The sequence below is a fragment of the Ornithorhynchus anatinus genome, chromosome 2 (assembly GCF_004115215.2).
Source record: "Ornithorhynchus anatinus isolate Pmale09 chromosome 2, mOrnAna1.pri.v4, whole genome shotgun sequence".
NCBI lineage: Eukaryota > Metazoa > Chordata > Mammalia > Monotremata > Ornithorhynchidae > Ornithorhynchus > Ornithorhynchus anatinus.
Window position 1 is genome coordinate 70,772,533 of NC_041729.1, and position 26,370 is coordinate 70,798,902.

The 26,370-nt window shown below is 41.5% G+C and overlaps 1 non-coding gene across 1 annotated transcript; it reads left to right on the forward strand.

Annotated features, from left to right (window-relative positions):
• Nucleotides 1-7,301: 7,301 nt before the first annotated feature.
• Nucleotides 7,302-7,406, forward strand: LOC114809324. Its single transcript, XR_003757111.1, has one exon. It is a non-coding gene; the product is annotated as a U6 spliceosomal RNA (small nuclear RNA).
• Nucleotides 7,407-26,370: the final 18,964 nt, after the last annotated feature.

The following is a 26,370-nucleotide window of genomic DNA, read 5'->3' on the forward strand; positions in this document are numbered from 1 at the left end:
TAGGGCTGTTCCAATTACTTCAAAATCCTAGGTTGAGGGGTTTCCACGCCCCAACCCCCTTTTTTCCCTTGTCTCCGCTGTCGGGAAGTACCTAGAGAAGAACAATCAGATTGCAAACTCTTTGAGGGCAGAGCTCCTGTCTACTACTGACTCTGTAGTGTCACATTCTCCCACGTCCTTAATATAGTGCACTGCACACGGTAAGCCCTCAGTAAATACCATTGATTGGCATTCCTGGCTGGTTCTGTAGGAAGATGGGCATGCTTGGCAGGTAGACAATTATGGGGTGCCAGGAGGAGACTCTCCTCAAATGGAATATCAATAGCTGAATGATGACTGACTGTACCCCCATAAGACTGTGTCCAAGCTGACTTTTGCATTCAGCATTCTCTCTTGGACCCCTTCCAATCTGGCTTCCATCCTCTCCACTCAACCAAGACTGCTCTCTGAAAGGTCACCCATGACCTCCTTCTTGCCAAATCCAATGGCTCCTACTCTATCCTAATCCTCCTCGACCTCTTAGCTGCCTTTGACACTGTTGACCATCCCCTTCTCCTCCACACCTTATGTCACCTTGGCTTCATGGACTCCGTCCTCTCCTGGTTCTCCTCTTATATTTCTGGCCGTTCATTCTCCGTCTCCTTCGCGGGCTCCTCCTCCCCCTCCCTTCCTCTATCTGTAGGGGTTCCTTTAGAGTCGGTTTTTGGCCCTCTTCTGTTCTCCATCTTTACTCACTCCCTTGGTGAACTCATTGGCTCCCACGGCTTCAAGTCTCATCTCTATGTGGATGACACCCAAATCTACATCTCCTCCCCTGTTTTCTCCCCTTCCCTTTAGGCTCGTATCTCCTTCTGCCTCTAGTACGTCTCCACTTGGATGTCTGCCCAGCACCTAAAATTCAGCATGTCCAAAACTGAACTCCTTATCTTCCCTCCCAAACCCTGTCCTCTTCCTGACTTCCCTGTCACTGTGGAAGGCACGACCATTCTTCCTGTCTCTCAAGCCCGCAACCTTGGTGTCATCCTTGACTCAGCTCTCTCATTCACCCCACACATCCAATCCATTACCAACGCCTGCCGGTCTCATCTTTACAATATCACTAAGATCCGCGCTTTCCTGTCCATCCAAACGGCTATCGTGCTGGTACAAGCTTTCATAATATCCCGACTGGATTATTGTGTCAGCCTTCTCTCTGATTTCCCCTCCTCCTGTCTCTCCCCACTCCAGTCTATTCTTGATTCCACTGCCCGGCTCATCTTCCTATAGAAACGCTCTGGGTATGTCACTCCCCTCCTGTTTTAATGAGATGTTCATCCCCTTGATTCTATTTATTGCTATTGTTTTTGTCTGTCTCCCCCGATTAGACTGTAAGCCCATCAAAGGGCAGGGACTGTCTCTATCGGTTACCAATTTGTACATTCCAAGCGCTTAGTACAGTGTTTTGCACATAATAAGGGCTCAATAAATACTATTTGAATGAATAAAAACCTCCAGTGGTTGCCTATCAACCTTTGCACGAAACAGAAACTCCTCACTGTAGGCTTCAAGGCTCTCCATCACCTTGCCCCCTCCTGCCTCTCTTCCCTTCTCTCTTTCTACTGCCCACCAGGTAGGCTCCGTTCCTCTGCCACCCACCTCCTCACCGTCCCCCGTTCTCGCCTATCCCGCCATCGGCCCAGACCCATGTCCTCCCACTGTCCTGGAATGCCCTCCCTCCTCACCTCTGCCAAACTAATTCTCTTCCCCTCTTCAAAGCCTTACTGAGAGCTCACCTCCTCCAAGAGGCCTTCCCAGACTGAGCTTCCCCTTTTCCCTCTGCTCCCTCTGCCTCTCTGCCCCCCCCCTTCACCTCCCCTCAGCTAAGCCCCCTTTTCCCCCCTTTCCCTCTGCTCCTCCCCCTCTCCCTTCTCTTCCGCACTGTGCTCATTTGCTCATTGGTATATATTTTTGTTACCCTATTTATTTTGTTAATGAGATGTACATCCCCCGATCCTATTTATTGCTATGTTTTTGTCTGTCTCCCCCGATTAGACTGTCAGCCCATCGGTGGGCAGGGATTGTCTCTTTCTTTTGCCGAATTGTACCTTCCAAATGCTTAGTACAGTGGTCTGCATATAGTAAGCGCTCAATAAATACTATTGAATGAATGAACATGATTAGCATCATTGATTCATTCAGTCTCATTCCTTGAACGCTTACTGTGTACAGAGCAGTGTACTAAACATTTGGGAGAGTACAATGCAATAATAACCAAACACATTCCTTGTCCGCAATGAGCTTGTTTCCATCTCAGCACTTATTATAGTGCCTGGCACATACCAAATGCAGAAATACCATAAAAAAAATCAATGGTATTTGAGCACTTACTGACTGTGGCACTTAGCTTCGCTGGGCCTCAGTTTCCTCATCTATAAAATGGGGAATCAATACCTGTTCTACCCTTAAACTGAGTCCCATGTGGAACAACGATTATTATTTTCTACCTGCCCCAGTCCTAAGTATTGTACTTTGCACATAGTAAGCGCTTAACAAGTACCACAAACATCCTCATGTACTACTAGTTTTGGGAAAACCAGTGTTGGAAACTGTGAAGTCTGCAAGACTGTCAGATTGACAGAGAACATTTGGGGATTTTCAAGCCACCATCACTTTGCTGTATCCCTTCACCTCATCCACTACCATCTGAGAGTCCTCCTGGCTGACCCTAAAATCTTGGAAATCTGGTCTTCCAGCAAATGGAAGGGTGGGAGACCCCTACTTAGTCCTTCCAGTGGGTGCAACTGTGGGATCCTGGCGCTGTCAGACAGAAACGAACAACTGAGCAGGCACATCGAAGAACATTGTCAAATGGCCAAGCAACTAGCCCGTCGGGAACTGGGACAACATAATTTGCCATTGGCCCATCCTTATTAGTTTGAATAAGTAGGAAGTGTTTTTTTCTGTTAAATTTAAAAGTTTTAGTGTGTTTGTTTTTTAGAAAAGTAGCGCAAGTATAGATTCTGTTGCCTTCTGGGCACATCCATCTCCCACTGGGAAGAAGTATTGAGGATGTGATTGCTTACTCTTTCTTCACTACTTGCATCCATTTTGTCTTTGTTATAGATTGGGGGCATTATTGTGGCTGCCTTAAGAACCACTTGTAACAGTGAAAAAGACTGGTCAAGTAAGGTATCATTCCAGGCAATCTAACAAATATGCACAATCTCATTGTATTTGTACTTGTGGGCAAAGATTTTTTTTCCTCTCCCTTTTTTCTACCTTAGGCTCTATTAAGGGCTCTATTTTTACTCATTAGGGAATTTCACCTCAAGTTCAAGAATTTTATATTGTGAATGCCATAAGGGGCTTTTCTGTCCTGTTTCCCATGCAGTGAAGTTTTGTTTTTAAAAGTTAGTATTGAAGGGGTAAAAGAAAAATATGGTATTAATACAGAAAACCTAAAATGGGCTACAGGAAGCTGAGTGGTATTTTATTTTCATTCTAAACAAGTTTTTTTTTTCCCTCAGACCTGATGAGAGAGGGACTTCATTCTTTTGTTTTTTGAAGGAGTCTAGTTACTAAATGTTTTCTGTGACATTAGAGATCTTCTTACAGACTGTCTCACTAGGGAACCTTTTTTAGAGACCATTGACTGATGTTAGAGAAAATTTACTGAAAATTTAACTTTTACTAAAAATCTAAAATGCTGTGCTCAATAGTTCTTGCGAAGGTTCATGGTAATATTTTGTATGGTATCAATAACTATTAAATGAATTATACTGAATTTATGACAATTAGATATGCCAATGTTTACCATATATTTAAAATAACTATGCATATGAGGATTGAAAGACTTGGTAGTGCTTTAGATAATTCAATAAACATTTAAACTTCAACTCCCAAGTATGACAGATAAGATAATTATATTGTAATTGAAATGATATTGATCTCGTAGGCTCTTTGAGGGCAGGTAACATGTCTACTAACTCTTTTGTACTCTTTCAAGTGCTTAGTACAGTGCTCAGTAAATACCATTGATTGACTATCATTACAATGCAGTTTAATAAAGGAATTTCTTGTTCAGTCAATTCTGTTAGCCATGGGAATGGAAGAAACAGCATTAGTGTATTAATTCCAGAGATAATCCCCAAACCACCTTTTAGCTAGTAATTCTAAATCTTTGTCAGAGTTGTTAACAAGGAGCAAATGTTACCACTTTGGAATGTTAATGAGCAATGAAATGGCCAAAAGGTAGGAAGGAGATAAAGAACTTGGGAAATACACAAATTAGATAACCCACTTCTGGATGATTGAATTCCCTACTAGTCAACAGGAAAAAACACTTCAGAACATTTTCTAGCCAAAAGAGCCTTCAGTTGGGAAGACTTTTTTTTCTTTTAAAGTTCATTGTTCTTGAATGTCTGCGTGTTGAAATAAATTCTTCCACTACATTCCACTGCAGCTTACAGTTTGCTCCTCTCAAAAGCAACCTACTCACTGTGCCTTGTTCTCATCTCTCTCACTGCCAATCTCCTACTCATGCCCTTCCTCCTGTCTGCAAATCCCTCCCCTTCATATCCAGCAGCCACTGATCTCCTTATTTTCAAAGCTCTTCTGAAATCATGTATCCTCCAGGAGGCCTTCCCTGATTAATTTCTCATATCCCCACGTACTTTCCCCCTCTACTGCCATTTCAGCACATATGCTGTATCACCTAAGCACTTAGATACTTGCTGCATCCACCTTCTCCCCTCATAGCACTTAGGTATATATCTATAAACTCTTTTGCTTTCTCCTACTTGCAGTTTATTTTAGTGTCTTTCTCCCCTGCTTAACTGTAAACTCCTCGAGGGTAGGGATTATGCCTACTAACTCTATAGTATGCTCCCAAGCACTTTGTACAATGATCTGCACCAAATAAGCCCTCAGTATTTACTTTTGATTGATTATTGAAGTTTGATTTGCAGATATCATGCACAATAGTTTAGCAAATGGACTTTGTAAATCCTCTAGTAGCAGTATTTGAGTGCCTACTTAGTGAAGTGACACATTCCCTGCCCATAAGGAACTGATACTCTAGTGGGTGAGACAAGCCTTCTAAGAATTGAATTGAGAAAGTAAAGCTTGTGTGAAATTTTGGATTATGATAAATTACATGGAAATCTTTAATGTATGTGTAATCCTAGAAGATTGCATATCAACTTCTCCAAGGCTTTAATCATATTTATTGAGCACTTACTGTGTGCAAAGCACTGTACTAAGTGCTTATCAGGTGTGATTTTATTTTTCTTTATAGAAAACAATTCTTAATCCATTATACTGGTCATATCAATTGTGATCCAGCTCAGAATGTAGGTGTTCATTTAAATTTTGCAATCTGCCTGAAAAGTGATGGTTTGATTTTTTTTTTTTGTTTTTAGTGCAAAGAATGCGCAGACGTAAGAATTGTTTTCATTTGTGTACATACTGAAACATAGTTTAAATTTAGTTCATATGTATATGTGAGCCTTATGTGGTACAGAGACTCTAACTTAATTTACCTTTACCCCAGTGCTTAGGACAGTGCTTGACACACAGCATTAAAAAAAGAATCTTTGCACCAACATGCTATAATAAAATTGTAATTCCATAAACATTTTATCAATTGCTCTAATATAGCATAATTATTTAAATGTCAGCACATTGATTCCCCCGCTGCTGTAATACTTAAAACTTCAAAGAATGGTTAGAGACAAAGCCTCGGAAGTTAGCAGTCACTTCAGATGGAAAACTATATTGTTTGGAGGGAGCAAAAGCAATAATCTTTTTGCGTATGCTGAATGTCTGCCCAAATGAAAGGCCTAGTTTCTAAACCTGACCAATAACCAAATCATGTTATTTTAATAAAGTTGCATTGTATCGTCACCCCTGAAAAGGTATGATATTCTAAATAGAAATATCTATAAATTATTAGGGGTACATTAAAAAACCCTACTAAAATCATATCTGCTCTTGGAAATTTTCCCTGACTAATCTCCCCACAACACACACAAACGCACGTGGGCACTCTTGCTTGCGCGCACACTCTCTCTCTCTCCCTCCTTTCTGCCTTTCCCATGCACTTAATCCTACTCTCAAAGTATTTAGGTATTCATCCCACCCACATAGTATGTATATACATAGTCCTAAACTTGGTTGCTTTCCTTACTTGCTATTGAAAGAGCTGGACTTAGAACCCAGATCTTAGGACTCCCAGGCCCATGCTCTTTCCACTAGGCTATGCTCCTTATTGTAGAGAATCTAATCATGGATAACAATATTAATAATGACAGTATTTCATTCATTCAATCATTCAGTTGTATTTACTGAGCTCTTACTGTGTGCAGAGCACTCTACTAAGTGCTTGGGAAAGTACTATACAACAGTAAACAGTGACATTCCCTGCCCACAATGAGCTTACAGTCTAGAATATGTGCTTACTATGTGCTAAGTACTGTACTGTTAGTCACTTGTATTTGTTGAACACTTACTGTGTGCAGAGCAATATACCGATTGCTTGAAAAAGTACAGTATAGTAATGTAACAGACACATTCCCTGCCCACAGTGTTGGAGTAGATACAAGATAGGTTGATTACAGTCCCTGTCGCTCACTGAACTCATAGCCTATGGGAGGGAAAAATCCGTTATATTTATTGAGCACTTACTATGTGCAGAGCACTGTACAAAGCGTTTGGGAGAGTGCAGTGCAACAAATGGTTAGACACACTGTCTGCCCTCAAGGACCTAACAGTGTAGAGAGAAACTGGTTAATAACTTGACTTCTCTATTTTTGGGTTTTCCTCTCTTTCTGTCTACCTCCGCCAAGCCTCTGGACCTTGGTCCCTGTCCTCTCTGGTTCTTTCCGCCTGCCTCTTGCCAGTTAAGCCTACAGGTCTCTCCTGGTGTCTGTCCTCTCTCTGGGTGACTTTTCCTCTAGGTGTGGGCCTGGGAGTGTGAATCTTTTTGGTTCTTTTGCCTGCTTTCTGGAAGCCCTTGTCCTTATTTGCCTAGGCTCAAAATGAAAATTTGGCACCTATGTTCCTAAGGATAGGAAGCTGCCAAGAAACCTTTGCTATTGTCCTGAAGAAGGTAAACAAGCTTGTCTATGGTTAAACACCACCCCAAGCTCCTCATTTCCAGTATGGCCATGAAGCCTCAAATGAGTGCCCTTAAAGCATAGTAACCATGATAACTATGACCATGATATAGTGCAGAGAGCAAGGGTCTAAGAGTCAGAAGGTCATGGGTTCTAATCCCTGATCCACCACATGTCTACTGTGACATTGGGCAAGTCCTTAACTTGTGCCTGCTCCAGAAGCTCATATACAAAATTGGAGCGATACAGAGAAGATTAGCATGGCCCCTGTGCAAGGATGACATGCAAATTTGTGAAGTGTTCCATATTTTTTATATTGATATCTGTTTACTTGTTTTGCTGTCTGTCTCCCCCTCTTCTAGACTGCGAGCCCAATGTGGGCAGGGATTGTCTCTATTGCTAGGATAGGGACTGTGTCCAACCTGATTAACTCATATCTATCACGTTTAGAACAGTGCTTGACACATAGTAAACCCTTTACAAGTACCATAATTATTCATATTGGGGATGGAGGGGACGTGGGAAGAGGAAGATGAAGATAATTTTCTCCAATCTCCAGTATTTGACAGGATATTTTTCCCTCTTCTTTGCTTATCAGCTTGTTCTGACTTTTGCCTTGGCTTTTCCCCATGAAAACAAAGCTGTTCGGCCTGTCAGACTTCTCCCTAGGCTTTCAGAGGGCAGGTTAACTTTGCCAAGTGATTGAAACTGCCCTTATAAAGTCTGCCATCCCTGTGTACCAACACCATTAATTCATCTTTGAATTTAACAGTAATCATCCTGACTAATCAGCTCACATAGATGCATTCATAATGCCCGCTTTGGTGACAAACACTGTGGTAGTTAGGGAAGTAGCTCTGGGCAGCTTCTATCATGACTAACTTCTGGCTACCAAAATGATTGGGAAACGGTGTCATAGATGCCAAACAATTTGGTAATTCCCTTAGGCCAAGGGAAAAATGAAAATTTAATTGGATTAAGGGATCTTTGCCCCTGTCAAACCTTATTAATGTTGAGGGAGTTGAACATGAGAGAAGAAAAATGGTTCTTCAAAGTGCAGAGTAATTACAGTCCTCCAGACAAAGCGCACCTTAGCCTGTGGTTTGGGGCTACATGTGTACTTGATGAAAGCACTTTCTAGTAGGAACTTCTCTTACTATCTCTCTCAACCAAATGGGGGAGCCCTTTCCTGAGCAGGAAGTTGCCCCGGGCTTTTTGGAATACCCTGTCTTCTTAGTGTGGCCCCTCTCAGAAGGCTGAGGAAATAAATATTTTGCCTCTACCCATGGGCGAGGGTGGTATATGTGAGGAAAATTCAGCAGCTCCGAAGACTGGAGATTTCCTGAGAAGAGGTACTCTGGGGAAAAAAAAAAAGGACTTTACCTGTGCTTTTATTTAGAATTGAAAATGTGAATAAAATTGTTTCTGGATTGAGAAGCAGCATGGCCGATGGGAGATAGTCCAGGATCGGCAGTCAGGAGGCATGGTTCTAATCCTGGCTCTGCTACTTATCTCCTGGGTGACCTTGGGGAAGTCACTTGACTTATTGGTGCCTGTTGCCTCATCTGTAAAATGGGGATTGAATATCTGTCCTCCATCCTCCTTAGACTGTATGCTTCATGTGAGACTGGGACTGACTGATTGAATTCTATCTGCCACAGTGTTTAGCACAGTCCTGGGTACATAGTAAGTTCTTGAGAAATACTACTACTATTATTATTTTTATGGAGCATCTCTTGTCAGCTGAGCACTGTAAGTAGCACCTGGGAAAATGCAAAAAAGAAATATCTTGATCTCTGTTGCTGAGGAGTTTCTTGTCTAATTAGGGAGGTAATTTAAAGTGTAAACCCTAATATGCATTTGCTTTCCATCTCTCTTCTTCCTTCCTCCTTTCAAAAAAACACCCAACAGTCTGGAAAACTCCTTAAGATCTGAAACCAGAGTTCCTTCAACTCAAAAATGCTTTTTCTCTTCCACCAGTCCCCTTCACTTAGCCTTCAAATCCAATATAATTGCCACTCCATCGTGAGGCTGCTCAGTTTGAAGTGATGTAATTAAACGATTACATGAGGTGGCTTTAAAAAAAAAAAAGGACTTTGAGGCTAGGTTACTAAAGGCATTGCTGGGCCTTGCAATGCATAGAAACTGTGAAATGGCCTCTCCCCTCATGTGGAAGCAGTTTCAAAGAGAAGCCCTCCTCCTTCAGTCATATTGATGTTCCATTTTATTGAAAGGCATGCTCGGACAATGATTTACACCTTGATTGGTATGTAAAATAAACACATGCTAAGCATAATTTCAGGCCCCTTAGGAACTTATTCAGCTTTTATTCCTCATCTGGTTTTCAGAGGCCCATTTAATTGCTGGTTATTTTGATACACAGGCCAAGTCACTCAACATAGTTAACTCTCCCTATGCAGACCAGCTTTTGATGGGTATAAAATGGAATTCTTACACAAAGCAGACCACATTTTGAATGTTGTTCTTGAAACTGATGAATTTGGCAACATTAGAGGAACTTTGCCTTGGTGGTTACAGTGGTGCATAGCTCAGATGTGTTCAGAAAGTATTAACTCTTGAGCGTCTGTTCTTTGCTTTTTTAAAAAGCTATGGCTTCCCTATTGAAAACCTTTCTTTTGACTGTAATGGTAGGACGTGCACCAAAAGAAGTACATTAACATCAAAGCTACCATAATGGCGAAAGAATGAAGAAGTATCTTTAATGAATATCATACAGACCATAAAATTACACCTCTCCATCATATTGATAAGTTAAACTTGCATAAATATCTCAAGTTCTCAAGTAGTAATGATGGTATTTAAGTGCTACTGTGGGAAACATTGTGCTAAGTGCTGGGGTGCAAGTGCAAGACAGATTAAGCATTCCTGACTCACTCAGATTCATGATTGAATTGTGGGGGTGGGGTGGGGGGGCAGAACAACGACAGCTGGTTAAAACACTAATAGTGTAAAACCAAACAACTATAGACAATAAGATCAGTGATTCAAGGTATCATCCTGGCTCTGCCATTTGCCTGCTGTGTGACAATGGGCAAGTGATTTAACTTCTCTGTCTCGGCCACCTCATCTGTAAAATGGGGATTGACTGAGCACCCCTATGGGATATGGGCCCTGTCCATCCGAACTAACTTGTGTCTACCCCAGTGCTAAGTAAGTGCCAAATAAGTACCATAAAAAAAGTGTAAAACAAAGTAGCTAACCACAGTTTCTGGAGGGAGGTGGCTTCATGTTTTGAGAGTATGAGCCCCACATGAGTCAGGGACTGTATCCAACTCAATTTGCTTGTATCCACCCCAGTGCTTAGTACAGTGTCTGGCACATAGTAAGCGCTTAACAAATGTCATCATCATCATCACATCCCTAAGCATCAAAGGCACACAGTCAAAGTTGAAGATAGTAGGTTGAAAAGAAAGAAAAGTGCAAACTTTTGTGCTCTCACTGGAAAAGCTAAGTCCCTTTGCCCAGATGCTTAACCCAACCTCCTGCTCAAAAGCCCTGGGGCATTGTTGGGTCTTGGTGGGGGTCTTTGATGGAGACACTTTATCTTTGGGATTAAGATAAATATTTGATAGGATGCTCAGGTTTTCAAAAAATACCCCAACATATAGTAGATGTAGGGAAAACCTCACATTTTTCACAAGGATTCTAAAAAATCATTTTTTGGCATATAAGTACAGAAGTTTAAAATGCACAGAAGAGCAGAAACTATCCTCTTCCCCTCTGTTGTCTGTGGAAGCAACATGGCCTAGCGGAAAGATCTTGGGTCTGGGAATTGAGGGTTATGCCTTCTAATCCCAGCTTTGCCCCTTGCCTGTTAGGTGACCTTGGGCCAGTTACTTCCCTGGGCCTCGGTTTCTTCAACTGTAAAATCAGTTAATAATTTATTGAGCACTTACTTTGTGCAGAGCACTATACTAAGCATTTGGGAGAATACAACAGAATTGGTAGGCAGATTCCCAAAATGGGGTTTCAATGTCTGGTCTCTCTCCATTTAGACTGTGAGCCCCCATGGGACAAAGGACTGTGTCCCACCTGATTAACTTGTATCTACCTCAGCACCTAAAACAGTGCTTGACACATAATAAACAAATTAACATACTTAAATACCATTATTATTATTATTATTAATAATCCATCTCCCCTCTCATCTCTTCCACTAGATGAACATATCTTCGGGACAGAATAGTGTCTCTTTACGTCCTCTGTATATTTCTCCAATCAGTTGTATTTACTGAGCACTTAATGTATATAGGGTACTGTACTAATCCCGTGGGACAGTTCGATATAACAGAGTTGATAGACACAGTCCCTGCCCATAACAAGCTTACAACCTAGAGAGAGGAAGGTAAGGACCCAGGACAAGGCTCTGCATGAAGTAGGCCCTCTGGTGCTGTTGATGGTGCTGTACAGGAGCTTGTTTTTGCATGATTAATTCCAAAATGGTGGAGCCCACAAGGTCTCAAAGCAGACACTTACAGGAAGCTCTGCTCTGCTGCTTAGAAGAATAAATAGGAGAAGCCTGGGGAAGTACAGGAATAGAGAAGAAATAGCCAAATTGCTCAACCACAGATGTGCCTACTGCTTACCATTTTGAATAAAGTTCTATTTACTCAAAGTTGTCCATTAAATATCCCTCCTAAAGCAAATTCATGAATGATAGTTTTGTGTTTGGGGCCTTTTAAATTGTTCTGTCTTCATTTTTGCCGGTGAAGAAACTTAAAGGCTAGCACTGTTGAGTGGCCCATCTAATACGTGAGGAATCTACTGCATTGCTAAGAACTACACTTTTTCTGTCCCCTACATTCCTCCTTTCACCTATCTTTTTTTTCTTTGATAATTTTTCAGATGTTTCAGAGTATTTGAGGTCAGTCAGTGGTGTATGCCATCCTTTAAAACACTAAATATAAAACACTGCAATCTAGACATCTTTGATAATTCACCAATTTTCCAGAATGAGCTTCCAGTGGTTTTGTCTTTTCTAAAATTGTTTATATTGAATACCAGCCTTGCTAGGATGAATGATGGGGGATATTTCCTTTCTTTCCCCTTTTGGATAAGTCTGCTGCTATGTAACCTCTGACCTTCTGGGGCTGTTCTCTATAGCAAAGGAGTCAATCATTCTGAACTTGCTTAATTGTGTTCAGTTGGAGGTTAATTATACAATCTTTATCTGACCACTTGGGTAATAGTCATTCCATTTCCCTGTCTCATCATTTACTTAGGGCTGAGATTAGCATGTTTTCTCATGGTTACTTTACAGTTAATCTTTGAAACTTCTTGACACCAGTGCTAATTGAACAAGGAAGGTGTTTCAGATAGATCAGATTGGGAGGTTTGTAAGTAGTGATTCTAAGTATGGACTTAAAATTTGCCTTTATCACACATTTCATATGGTCAAATACATTTAGATATTTTATTTATCATCAGGGAGAGAATGCCACTTGTTTATTCTAGAGTTTTCTCCAGTTTATTTTCCTTTTTAAAGTATTTCGTATAAAAAGGAGTCATCTACTTCAGTCCATCATTTACCTAAGGCTGAGATTCACATATTTTCTCATGGTTTCTTCTTGACACCAATACTAACTGAACTAGGAAAGTGTTTCCGATCAGTTTGGGAGATTTTTGAGTAGCGTTTCTAAGTATGGATATACAGTTTGGCACCCTCACATATTGCATTTAGTTATTTACAATTGGATATTTCTTAAGTATCACTGGGTAGAAAATTCCACTTGTTTGTTCTAGAGTTTTCTCCAGCTTATTTTTCTTTTTAAAATATTTCTGGTATAAAGCATTGGTTTTCTGTCTGCCTCTATATCAGTTAATCATTGGTATTTATTTAGTGCCCATTGTATGTCCACTGTACTAAGCATTTGGAAGAACACCAGAAAAATGTGGTGTTTCCCTTCAAGCCAGTGTGGCCTAAGGGAAGGACTGTAGGCCTGGAGTCAGAAACGAGGCCTTGGGGCAAGTCACCGGCTCCGTACCTCATTTTCCTCATCTGTAAAATGAGGATTTACTACCTATTCTTCCCCTTCCTTAGAATGTAGGTCTCATGTGGGCTGGGGACTCTGAGGTGATTATTCAGTTCATTCAATAGTATTTATTGAGCGCTTACTATGTGCAGAGCACTGTACTAACCGCTTGGAATGTACAGTTCAGCAACAGATAGAGACAGTCCCTGCCCACTGACGGGCTCACAGTCTAATCGGGGCAGACAGGCAGCAGAGCAAAACAGAACAAAACAAAAACAAGACATTATCACGATAAATAAAATCAAGGGGATGTATGCCTCATTAACAAAATAAATAGGGTAATAATATATACAAATGAGCTCAGTGCTGAGGGGGAGGGAGAGGAGTAGAGGGTGGGGTACGGAGGGGAGGGGGAGCAGAGGGAAAGGGGGCTCAGCTGGGGGAAGGTGGAGGAAGGGGGAGAAGCAGAGGGTGGAGTGGGAGTTGAGGGAAAAGGGGGGAGCTCAGTCTGGGAAGGCCTCTTGGAGGAGATAAGCTCTCAGTAGGGCTTTGAAGAATGGAAGAGAGTTTGGCAGTTGTGAGGAGGGAGGGTATTCAAGGACAGAGGTAGGATGTGGGCCAGGGGTTGACGGCAGGATAGGCGTGAACGGGGAACAGTGAGGAGGTGAGCGGCACAGGAGCGGAGTGTATGGGTTGGGCAGTAGAAAGAGAGAAGGGTGGTGAGGTAGGAGGGGGCAAGGTGATGGAGATCTTTGAAGCCAAAAATCTGTATACACTATAAATAATCTTAATATATTACTCAGTTACCTCATCTGTAAAATGGGGATTGAGACTGTGAGACCCCACATGGGACAGGGACTGTGTCCAACCTGATTTGCTTGCATTCGCCTCAGCAGTTAGTAAAGTGCCCGGCACATAGTAAGCACTTAACAAATGCCACAATTATCATTATTATTATTGTTCAACTGAGAGATTGAGTTGGTAGGAGGAACCAGAGTAATTTCTCTCTCCCTAAACCTCTAAAAGACCGCATTGGCAACCTAGTGTAGGGAAGAAGTGAGAGATAATGCCTGGAATCTTGGAATTGTCATCGAAGACTACTTAATGCTCCAGCTGATGGTCAGCAGGATTCACCTCAGGCTGCTGGGTGGGGAGATGAGCTAACAGAGAGGAAAGGAACAAGAGGAGTTCCTAGCAGAAGGGGAAGCACTTATTGTTGTCAGTGACCTTCTGCTCATAAATGCTGTCCCTGTGAGGGCAATGGGGACAATTGCTTCCTCAGGTCATGGGCACAAGTGTACAATTTCACCCACCCAAGGAAGCAGTGCTGACCAGGAACTGAGTGTTCTATCTGTGCTTTAGCTGTGCTTGAGAGACAGAGAGGAGCATAGATGGGGTGGAGGGATGAGGAGGAGGGGGTGTGGATGAGAAAGGGGGAGAGAGACAGATGGATTTTCTGTTTCTGAGACTGTGAGAATAGCGCAGAGAGCACACTGGAAGAGGGGATGCAATCAATCATATTCACTGAGCATTTATTGTGTGCAGAGCACTGTACTAAGCACTTGGGAGAGTACAGTATAACAGAATGGAAGACAAGTTCTCTGCCCACAACTCTGACCCCTCTTCTCTGAGCATGCATGTCCTCACGGGACTGTGTGTTCATGTGTACATGGGTTGGGTTGAAAAGTATGAGTAGAAAGTCAGGGAGAGTTTGTCTATAGACTCTAAGCTTCTTATGGGCAGGGAGTATGTCTGTTTACTGTTGTATTGCACTCTCCCAACTGCTTAGTACAGTGCTTTGCACACAGTAAGCAATAAATATGAATGAAATGAGTGTCCCCAAATTTAAAATGCCAGGTTCTCTCACCTCCTGACCAGGTTTCCTCACTTATAGGAGCAAGTGGGCCAGGGCCCCACAAAAACTAAGCACTGGCTGTTGAACAAATATGTCTATTTCTCTTGTGGAAAAAAAAACCCCTAAACTCACTGGCAAGATTTTTTTTTAAAAAAGGAAGTATAATCTGTGCTCTTAACTAGTTGTTGTAGTTACTGTAGTCATGCAGTGGTGTGGATGAGTAATTCTATATTTATGTGTGTGCATATGGAAAAATTATATAAACCAGGCTAACTGTTGGAACAGTTGAATGGGTTAGTGTGATAGCTTAGATAAATCTCACAGAAAGTAGAAGGGCATTGCAGGGTAAACATTTACCTGAGTTTGTTCTAGTTTCATCACTGGCTCTTGGTAATATTTCCTCTGTACACTGCTTTGGTACTCCACAAAATAGAAGCAACAGTCTGCTTAGATCTCAGTTTTGGTAAATGACCCAGAAAAATAGTGCAATGAAAATGTTTGTGGCTTTTTTGATCCGTCTGACAGAAATATGTAAGATCAGAAGCATGTGAAAAAGTATGAATTGAAGGAATAATAGAGATTAGGGCAATTTTGTAGAAGAAATAGAACGAATAAGAAATCTGCGGAAGTTTTCAGAGGAACAAATGTTTCTTTTAAAGCATTGTATATGCCCTTCTGCATAAATCGAATCTGCAGGCTTGCGAATAATTTTGGCACTTTTTGTGCCACTTAACAATGCTCATTATAATAGACTGCAACAGAACAGAATTTCTATTTTCACTTTCATTTGTTCAGTGTTTTTACAGGCTTTGAATTGGGTTACTGTTATTTAGACAAAACTTACAGAAATCCTTTTATTTGGTTAAAGCTTGCCCTGTGAACCAATTAACCCTTGGGTAACTAGATTTAAAAAAGGTCAGTAAAATGCAGTGCTCTGCTTGTCTAGTTGTAGTGATGAGCAATAACCCTAATGACAGCAAACACACAGAACTACTGATTGATAGTGGTTTTTGCTGGTCTTGCATTTAGCCCCAATTGCTGTGTATTAGAAATGTAGAAGTCAGGTTAAGATTTCAAAACCCAATTATTTACTAGTAATGAAAAAGATATATGAGGCATTGGGGTGATGGGAATCATCAGTTTCTGATTTACAAACTGGCAACTGCTGAAAATTAAGAGCTTACAGTTCTTTTCAAGGAATTAAATGTTTCCCTGCTTACAGGGACCGTCATTTATAACATATAGTACATAGTTTTTTAGCTTCTTTGTTTTCTATTTGTATGCTTCTTGAAATCTGATTTGCTTCCCATTTGATAACACTAATGAAGTCAAGACACTGAGCCCCATGTGAGACAGGAACTGTCTGACCTGATTATTTTATATCTACCCCATCATGTAGTACAGTGCTTGGCAGAGTAAGTGCTTAAATACCGTTATTAACAGAAAACACTGCTTCATGATTTCTTACACATTTTTCATTCTACCTATAGAATTGCCTAACACTTCTCAGGCTGAAGCAGTATTTGCTGTTAGTCCTATTCTTTAGGAACTAGGTTGGGTTTTTTTCATTCTGCCCAAGCAGTAGATTTCAGGAGGGTATTTGCCACTTAAATATGGGGTTTAAGTTGGTAATTGTTAGGATGAAAGATGGTTTTTCAGTAAAATATTGCCTACGCTAATTTCAGTGTCATGTTGCTCTGTTCTTTGACTTGGTCAGGCGGCCATGGATGTGTTTAAAAGGGCATTCCTTTTTGTATCCATCTTAGTTTTGTTCTTTTTTGCCTACGTCATTTTGAAGACCATTTCCCAACTGTGGCAAATATAATTGAGCAGAGAGAATCAAGTACTTTTAACAATAAAAACAAAATCTCTTTGACAGTAATATCCGGCAACGTTCTTTCCTCGTTGAAGACTTGAAATTCGACTTAGAATTCCTGAATCATAAACTTGTCTTTAGGCTGTAAGCTCTTTGTGGGCAGGGAATGTGTTTGTTTATTGTCCTACTCTCCCAAGCACTTAGTACAGTGCTTTGTGCTGTAAGCACTCAATACATACGATTGAATGAATGAAAGTAAGCTCTTGGTAAATACGGTTAAATGAATAAATCAGTTCAGCAAAACTTCTGTTGAAATCCTGCTCAGACATTCTTATCTGAGTTTGAAATTGAATAGGAAGAGGAAAATATAGGCTGTGAGGGCATCTGAAACCCAACTGCTTATAGACTGTGGCACAAAAACTTTGGCCAGGGAGGTTTTCTTGCTTAATGTCCAAGTTGGCAGGTAGAATTTCACTAAGACCGGGCCCATGGTGTGGTTGCCATGTTGGTCCTTTGTGGTTTGGAATCAGGACCAAGTCTCCTCCTGATGGTGCAGAATCTAAATTAGGGAGGTCTCTCCACACCCATCTTCGACAATACCTGTCTGCCTTATGCAGGTACTTACTGTTGCTGACACATCTGTATGGATGGAGACGGCGTACAGCTCTTAGAAAACTACATTAAATATAATTGGAACCTGATGTTTTTAAATCACCGACTTGTTGCGTGGCATTTTGTCACCAGCTAGTTTGCAATTCAGTTGTCTTCGAAGAGGTGGGAGTGAGGATGAGGAAGTTTTTCTGGTGACTAAAAGATTCTTTCATGTAGTAAAAGAACTTTAATGAGAATCTGCTGCTGTTCAAAGCAGAAAGCGGGGCAGTGAAAATTTGGATTTGTTCTTACTGTGCATTCTTACATGGGAACAGTCTTATTGAAGTTACTCTGCTTTGCCTTATCCCCTTGCTGCTTCAAAGGACTTCGGATTCAGGGCCTTATGTGCCCTTCAGAAAGCTAGTTTGAGAAGAAAGCACATCATCTATCTTTCTACCAATAAGGTTAAAGTAAGGAAGGGTAGATATTTAAATGCTCATCTAGGAATTTGTGGGTAAGTAGCATCCTGGAAGCAGCTTTGTCTTCTTTGTCTGCACAAAGAAGACACTTTTCCCCTTTTTCCCTTTGGCAGCTCATATGGTTCATATGAACAGATGATCACAACTCTAAGCTGCAGTTATTTTAGGTCTTTGGGGTTGGATCCTGTGGATTTGCTATTATGGTACGCTGAAGCCTATATATAGGGGCACCAAGCAAATTAAATGTGGTGTAAATTCATGTCTTTAAAAAAGAAAGCAATTACTGTGTTTTGAAGGGCTGGCTATAAAAAGTACATGATATAAGAAAGTCTAGTCAAAATGGTTTTCATTTTAACTTGTTCCCAAGTCAGTGTCCAGCATTTTTCCAGTCTCTTTGACCCTGAAGTTGAAAATGTACTAGGTTAGGGTTCTTTTCTGTACCCTGACAAGCAGCTGAAATAATAATAATTATGGTACTCATTAAGTGCTTACTATGTGCCAAGCACTGTTCTAAGCACTGGGGTAAATACAAGTTAATCGGGTAGGACACAGTCCCTGTCTCACATGGTTGTCTCAGTCTTAATCCCCATTTTACAGATGAGGTAATTAAGGCCCAGAGAAGTGAAATGACTTACCCAAGGTCACACAGCAGACATGTCAGAGTCAGGATTAGAAACCAGATCCTTCTGACTCCCAGGTCCATGCCCTATCCACTAAGCCACAGAGCTTCTCAGTCCAACTTTCTAACGGTCTAACTTTCTAATGTGGGAATTTATTTATTTTTAAATGTACATCTATCAGTGTAGGTGCACAAATGGTAAATGCTTTGAAGAAATCAGTTGAAAGACTGCCCTGATCTATCTCATAAGTGAATATATCTGATGGCCCGACAACCGTGTTTAGTGTGGCTGGTCCTTGAATTAAAACTGAAACTATTTTCTGGAAAAAATTAGCTCAGTCTAAAACATTTCTTTGTGGAAAGGACTCGTTCCTGAGAGTGGCCTGGAGGCTTTGCTAATGAATAGCCATATGGATCTGGCCTTCTGGATATAAATTATATCCTGCAGTTTTGAAAGACTGACTCCAAGCATCAAGGAATGGCTTTACATTCCTCAGTAATCCCTTTCCAGAATATAATAAGTTTCCTGCAGTTTTTTTCCCCCCCCCCCCCCCAAAGTCCCTGTTGGAGAACTAATAATGATGATAAATTGAGATTCTAGATTAGGAAAGGCCCATTATGGCTATTGTGCATAATTCTTAGAAGTGTTGGCATATTTTGTGAGGTTATTCCAATAAAAGAGAATCCAGAGCAATTGTGAGTCACTTGCAAAGTTTCAAACCAATCTAGCATTTTTAAAGAAAAAAAGACCCACAGATAGTGATCTCAGCAACACTCTTTTTTTCTCCTTTTTATTTTCCAAGATTGACATGAAGAAACATAGTTTTTTACACTGGGGATGTCCACATCAGGGAAATAATCTCAATCTCTAAACAGATCTTTTTGCTTAAATTGATTTGGGAAAAACTCTGGACTAATAATAATTTTTGAAAAGAGAGATTTTGATGCTTTGGGGGCCATAAACTGTTGCGCGGAAATAGCCCAAACAGTAGCGCTAAGCTGTGTGACTGCCAGAAGTTCTTTGTGACCTTATGACTGTTTTCTCGAGGGCAAGAACCATACCATTTCCCTTTGTAACTCCCCTCAGGACTGAGTACAGTGTGTGACACCCACTAGGAGCTCAAATGCTGTTGAAGGACCGACTGCTACTTTCCAGGGCTTGTAACTGGAAGCATAGTGGCAGAGTCCTGGAACTGTGCCACAACATGCAAGACTAGTCGTTTCTAATTCCAGAGACACGCTGGGCTCCTTTTGCTAGACTTCGGGACTTTGCAGGATGGTAGGATAGAACACTCATCCATTCCGGCACTGAAGTCCTAGTTTGTGTCACTCTGGATTTTGCTTGTCAGCGCCAGTCTTGGGAACCTTTGCCAGATCAATATAAGGGAGGTGGGAAGGAGAGGGAATCAAAACATAAATTCTGCTTCTAAATGCTGGAGAAGCAGCAGGTCATAGTAAATAAAGCCTGGGCCTGGTAGTCAGAAAGTAATGAGTTCTAATCCCAGCTCCATCACCTGTCTGCTGGGTGACCCTGCCAAGTCACTTCACTTCTCTGGGACTCAGTTAACTCATCTGTAAAATGGGGATTGAGACTGTGAGCCCCTGTGGGACAGGGACTGTGTCCAACTCGATTTACTTGTATCTACACCAGTGCTTATTACGGTGCTTGATGCATAGTAATTGCATAATTATTATTCATTATTATTATTAAATGACATTCCTTATTAACAGTATGGCCTTGAGATCTTCATCTGAGCTTGAATAATGCCATTAATGAGTCAGAACCATGGCCCTTTCAGTCCAGTAGAAGGAGTTCTCTCTCAACAGGGGAGGTTGTGATTTTGAAGAACCCTATGTTTGGGAAAAACAGTGATAGTAACCTTTGATTCACTGGGAATTCGTGGGTTAGGAGGCAGATGGTTTGTAGATTCCACCATCAACTCACAATTTTTGATAGAAATTCCAGTGTTACATCCACCAGTAGCAGAATGCTTTACAATGCCCTTGCCACTCAGTGTTACTGTACTATGCGACATGCTGCAAAGTAGCAGTGTTTTGTGTGGTACATTGAGGCAGGGACTGGGAAGTGTGGGGGCACATATCTCGACTGACACTAGGAACTTGGACATGCTTGTTTCTTCCAGCACCAATCAGTCATGTTCTTTGAGCACTTACAGTGTGCAGAGCACTGTACTAAGCCCTTGGGAGAGGAAAATATAAGATTGTTAGTAGACCAACTTGAGGCTCATGTTAGAATAGATTCGGGCTGAGGGAAGAATATTTCCTAAGACATACAAGCAGTTCTGCCCAAAGTATGAAATAATTCCCACTAGATCAGACCTGGTGTATTAGGCCTATAATGGTAGCAACAGGATGCTGGGAAGAGCATCTCATGATGGTGACCATCAATGGCATCCCCTCAAAGTGTATGGCATATACCATCTACATCACTAACTTTGCCTCTAGGAACTTATCTGAACACTTTCTTTTTTTAAATGGTATTTGTTATGCACTTACTATTTGCCAGGCACTCTACTAATCACTGGAGTAGATACAAAATAATCAGGTTGGATACAGTCCATGTCCCACATGGGGCTCCCAGCTTTAATCTCCATTTTACAGATGAGGAAACTGAAGCAGTGAAGTTCAGTGACTTCCCCAAGATCCCACAGCAGATAAGTGGTGTAGCTGGAATTAGAATCCAGATCCTCTGACTCCCAGGCCCATGCTTTATCTACTAGGCCGTGCTGCTTCTCTTGAGACTTCTGAGATGCTCTTCCTGCACAGCTTCCTGCGGGAACAAATTGCAGTCTCCCACCAGCTATGTGAGGGGCTGCCTTTTACTTTTAAAGCTACCTCCTTCAAATCTGAATGTGTCCCCTTTCCTCCTGGAATTGTGGGAATTATGAATAACAATTTAGCTTCTGACTCGTCCAGACCATTTGGCATTTTTAAACCTCAGTGAAGTTGCCACTCAGCCTTTGCCTTTTCAAATTGAAGACTCCTAACTCGGGTTTATCTTCACTCAGAAATGTCTTCATTCCTGGATCCTTCGAGGAGAATAAGAGAAAAATATATCCAATTGCTTATTTTAACAATTTTGATAATTTATTTTAATATTTTACCTTGGAATTCTTTACTACTAAAACAATCAGGCTTTTATCAATCAATCAAGAAGCCGCTTGGCCTAGTGGATAAAACATGGACCTGGGAGCCAGAGGACCTGGATTCTAATCCTGGCTCTATGCCTGCTGTGTGACTTTGGGGAAGTCACTTAACATCTCTATGCCTCAGTTTGTTCAACTGCAAAAGGGGCATTCAATACTTGTTCTTCCCTATACTTAGTTTCTGTTTGCAGAGGGGATGGGCAACCACCGGTAGTTTTTGGAGTGGGGAGAAATGGACTGAACAGTTTGAAAAATGATCTGAGCTGTATAGTGAAATAAAGACTGGAGTGGCAGGGAGACAGTAGTCTGGATGATCAGCGATGAATCTGATGCAGTAATCAAGGTAGGATAGGATAATCAGTCAATGGTATTCATTCATTTAATCATATTTATTCAGTACTTACTGTGTACAGAACACTGTATTAAGGGCTAGGGAGAGTACAATATAACAGACACATTGCCTGCCCACAGTGAGCTTTCTATGCTTAGAGCACTGTTCTAAGCACTTGGGAGAATACAGTACCAGAGAAGTAACAGACATGTTCTCTGCCTGTAAGGATAGTGCTTGAATTAGCATGGTAGCAGCTCCAGTGGAGAGAAATGGGTGGAATTTAGAGATGTTGTGAAGGTAGAATCAGCAGGAATTGGTGACAGATTGAATTTGTAGGGTGATTGAGAGAGATGAGTGAGGACATTGCCAAGATTATGAGCTTGTGAGACAGGGAGGATAGAGTACTAAATGTTTTCAACCATTTTACCGGAAGCCCTGTGTGTGCTGGCTTGCATGTACTTGCATTAATAACTCCCTGTTGATTAAGCTAGATAAGTAAAGATGTCATTGTTTTCATAAAGCACGTGGGGTTTAAGTTTAAAAATGAATGCAGCAAAAATACAGGACAAATTAAGTTCTAAATTGGCTTTCTAGAGGGAATTAGGAAATATGCTCGATAGTAATCCTTATTTATCTTTAAATGTTAATGTACTGCAAAATTCCACTCCATCTCTAGATTATGAAAGTGTTTTACTGGGAGGAAGGCATTCTGGGACTTAGTTTGCAGGGGTTGGAGGCCTCCACTTTTTCCAGGTTCATGAATCTTAACCTGAATTCAATATCTAGTATAACAGGCTATTTGGGTTTTTTCGGTTATAGCTATAATAAATAAATCCAGTATTTCCCAATTCCTTTTTCTCTCCCTTTTCCCCCTTCCTTCCCATTCCTCCTCCCAAAGCCTTAAAAAGCTTTATCAGTCTGTTTCCTGTAAAGCTATATTAAACTTAACTGGTTTTTAAAAGCAACTTCACTGACTTGTTGAACTGGTCAAACCTGTTAGTTACAGAACAGATTACAGAAGAGGGAAAGGAAGTGGATTAAGGGGAAAACACACTGGTGTATTCTCCTTAGTGGCTTTCATTCTCATCGAGGTAACTTTAACTTCTCTTTAGATTTTTTTTACTCATAAAAAAGTATCAGATCTCTGCCATCTCAAGCTGGTGTCATTAAAGAAGATCTGTTGATGTAGCATAGAGGTATTGAAATTCATGATGACCGTTAACACTCATTTTCTAGGGGCTCATCTGCTCACCTTATTTGAACTACTTCTCTTTAGACAGTGAGCCCCATGTGAGACAGGACTTTGTCCTATGGTGCTTAGCATAATGTAAGCACTTAAACAAATACTGTAGTTATTATCAGGTAAAGTGTTAATTAGCTTCAAAAAAACTTGAGAGTGTGATTAGGGAAATAGTGCAAGACCCAGAGCCAGGGCTGTCTTCATTTATCCTTTCCGAGGTGAGAGAGGCGCATCATGGCACCCTCCCTTGGATGGCAGCCTAAGGTACCTCATCACCAGAGCACTTACATACATAAACATTTATATTAATGTCTGTCTCTCTCCTTCTAGACTGTGAGCTCACTGTGGGCAGGGAACATAACCTACGGACTGTTATATTGTACTCCCCCAAGCTCTTAAGTACTCAACTCTTTGAGGCAGGGATTGTGCCTACCAACTCTCCCAGCATGTAATATAATACTCTGCATACATAAGTGCTCAATAAATGTGACTGATGCCTTGTGGGTTATCCTGGACCCATGGGAGATGCTGTCATAGGGAATGTTTTGTCATAGGCCCCTTCCTCTTTTCCCCCTCCTCCCCTGCCCTCCTTATTCCTTGTTAACTCCTTGTTCTATAAAACTTAGGGAACTACAACAGTAAGAGCAGCATTCCAAAATAACATGACCAAAAATGCAAATTAGTTTAAATCATTGAAATATCAGTGTTATAAAGTAATAATTATAATTGTGGTATTTAAGTGCTCTCTATGTGCCAGGCACTGAACTAAGCACTAGGATGGATAAAAGCAAATCTGCACTGGTTCCTATTCATTCAGTGGTAGTTATTGAGCACTTACTGTATGCAGAGCACTGTACTAAAGATTTGAGAGAGTACAGTACAAAAGAGTGGGTTGTCTACCATTTCATCAAGTTTTTGTAATCGCATTAGTCATCGTAATGGAATTGTTTGTGTGCACCACAGTTTCCCAAAGCAAATCAGTACTTAGTTAATGATCTATTTTTATTAAGAAGGTTCCTGATGTTTTGATTAGTCTGCTTTTCCACTGTGGTCATGATTTATTTAGCATTTTTATAAACTTTTTCTGCAGTTCAATCTGCTAGCTTTGTAAACTCTGAGGCAGGAATTGTGTCTACCAACTCTCCCAGCATGTAGTATAGTGCTCTGCATACATAAGTGCTCAATATATACCATTGATTGGATGCCCTGATAATATTAATCACTACTAGCTTTTTAAAACAAAAATCCAAAGTTTACCTTTGCTGTGTCCAACTGATTAATTCGTATCTACCCCAGTGCTTAGAATAGTGCTTGACATATACCTTAATAATTATAATAACTGAGTATTTAGTGCATAAGAACTTTAGCAGGCTATTATTGGGTCAGATGAATAATCCGTCTTGATCAGCAATCTGTATCTAACTTGGCTTTTCTTTCTAAAAGTATACCCTGTGGCTATCAACCAACCAGGAATATAATTAACCCTTCTTGAGCCTTTTTTTAATGATATTTGTTAAGCATTTACTACGTGTCAGGCCCTGTACAGAGTGCTGGGGTAGATACAAGATAATCAGATTGGACACAGTTCCTGTGTTACATAGGGCTCAAAGTTTTAATCCTCATTTTACAGATTAGATAACTGGGGCACAGAGGATTTGTGACTCGCCCAAAATCACACAACACACAAGTGACGGAGCTGGGATTAGAACCCAGGCCCCCTGAATCTCAGACCCATGCTATTACCACTCGGCCACATTGCTTTTCAACCTCCCTGAATTTTCCACTACTGATCCAGCTGGCCTTTCTTAAACCTACTAACCTTTTCCATCTGAATAACTTCTCTGGCTAAGAAATCCCCTATGCTTTTCCCACCCATTGTGTGACTGTGATCTATCTTGCATCCTCCTGTTATATTTAAGGCATTTGGTGGAAAATCTTCTAGAGATACAGAGATTCAATTTTCCCACTAGCAAACAAAAATAAATTCCCAGTGGCCTCTTGACTGCAGCTCAAGACACCTATAGACCAGCAGAACACCCGAGCAAGATTGAAAAGGTGCAGCTGATAAACTCTGTCTCTAATGGAAAAGGGAGAGAAGACATTATAACCAGAACTGAGTTCATAGCCTCAAGGCTTGAGGACGCAGTTCGTTTCCAGCTCCACCTGTACCAATACAACTTGTGACTCCTTGAGAAGCAGTGTGGTCCTAGTGGATAGAGCATGAGCCTGGGAAGGACCTGGGTTCTCATGCTGGCTTCACTTGTCTGCTTTGTGACCTAGAACAAGTCCCTTCACTTCTCTGTGCCTCAGTTACCTCATCTGTGAAATGTGGATTAAGACTGTGAGCCCCATGTTGGACATGGACTTGTATGGACCACAGAGTTTAGAATTGTGCCTAGCACTTAGTAAGTGCTTTGACACTGTCGACCATCCCCTCCTCCTCCATACCTTATCTCACCTTGGCTTCACGGACTCTGTCCTCTCCTGGTTCTCCTCTTACCTCTCTGGCCGATCATTCTCGGTCTCCTTCGCTGGAGCCTCCTCCCCCTCCCATCCTTTAACTGTTGGAGTTCCTCAAGGGTCAGTTCTTGGCCCTCTTCTGTTCTCCATTTACACTCACTCCCTCGGTGAACTCATCCACTCTCACGGCTTTGACTACCATCTCTACGCAGATGACACGCAGATCTACATCTCCGCCCCTGTCCTCTCCCCCTCCCTTCAGGCTCGCATCTCCTCCTGCCTCCGGGACGTCTCCACCTGGATGTAGGCCCGCCACCTAAAACTCAACATGTCCAAAACTGAGCTCCTCATCTTCCCTCCCAAACCCGGTCCTCTCCCAGACTTCTCTATCACCGTGGATGGCACAACCATCCTTCCCGTCTCTCAGGCCCGCAATCTCGGTGTCATCCTTGACTCGTCTCTCTCGTTCACCCCACACATCCTATCCGTTACCAAGACCTGCCGGTTTCACCTCTACAATATCGCCAAGATCCGCCCTTTCCTCTCCACCCAAACGGCTACCTTACTATTACGGGCTCTCATTATATCCCGGCTAGACTACTGTGTCAGCCTTCTCTCTGACCTCCCTTCCTCCTCTCTCGCCCCGCTCCGGTCTATTCTTCACTCCGCTGCCCGGCTCATCTTCCTGCAGAAACAATCCGGGCATGTCACTCCCCTTCTTAAAC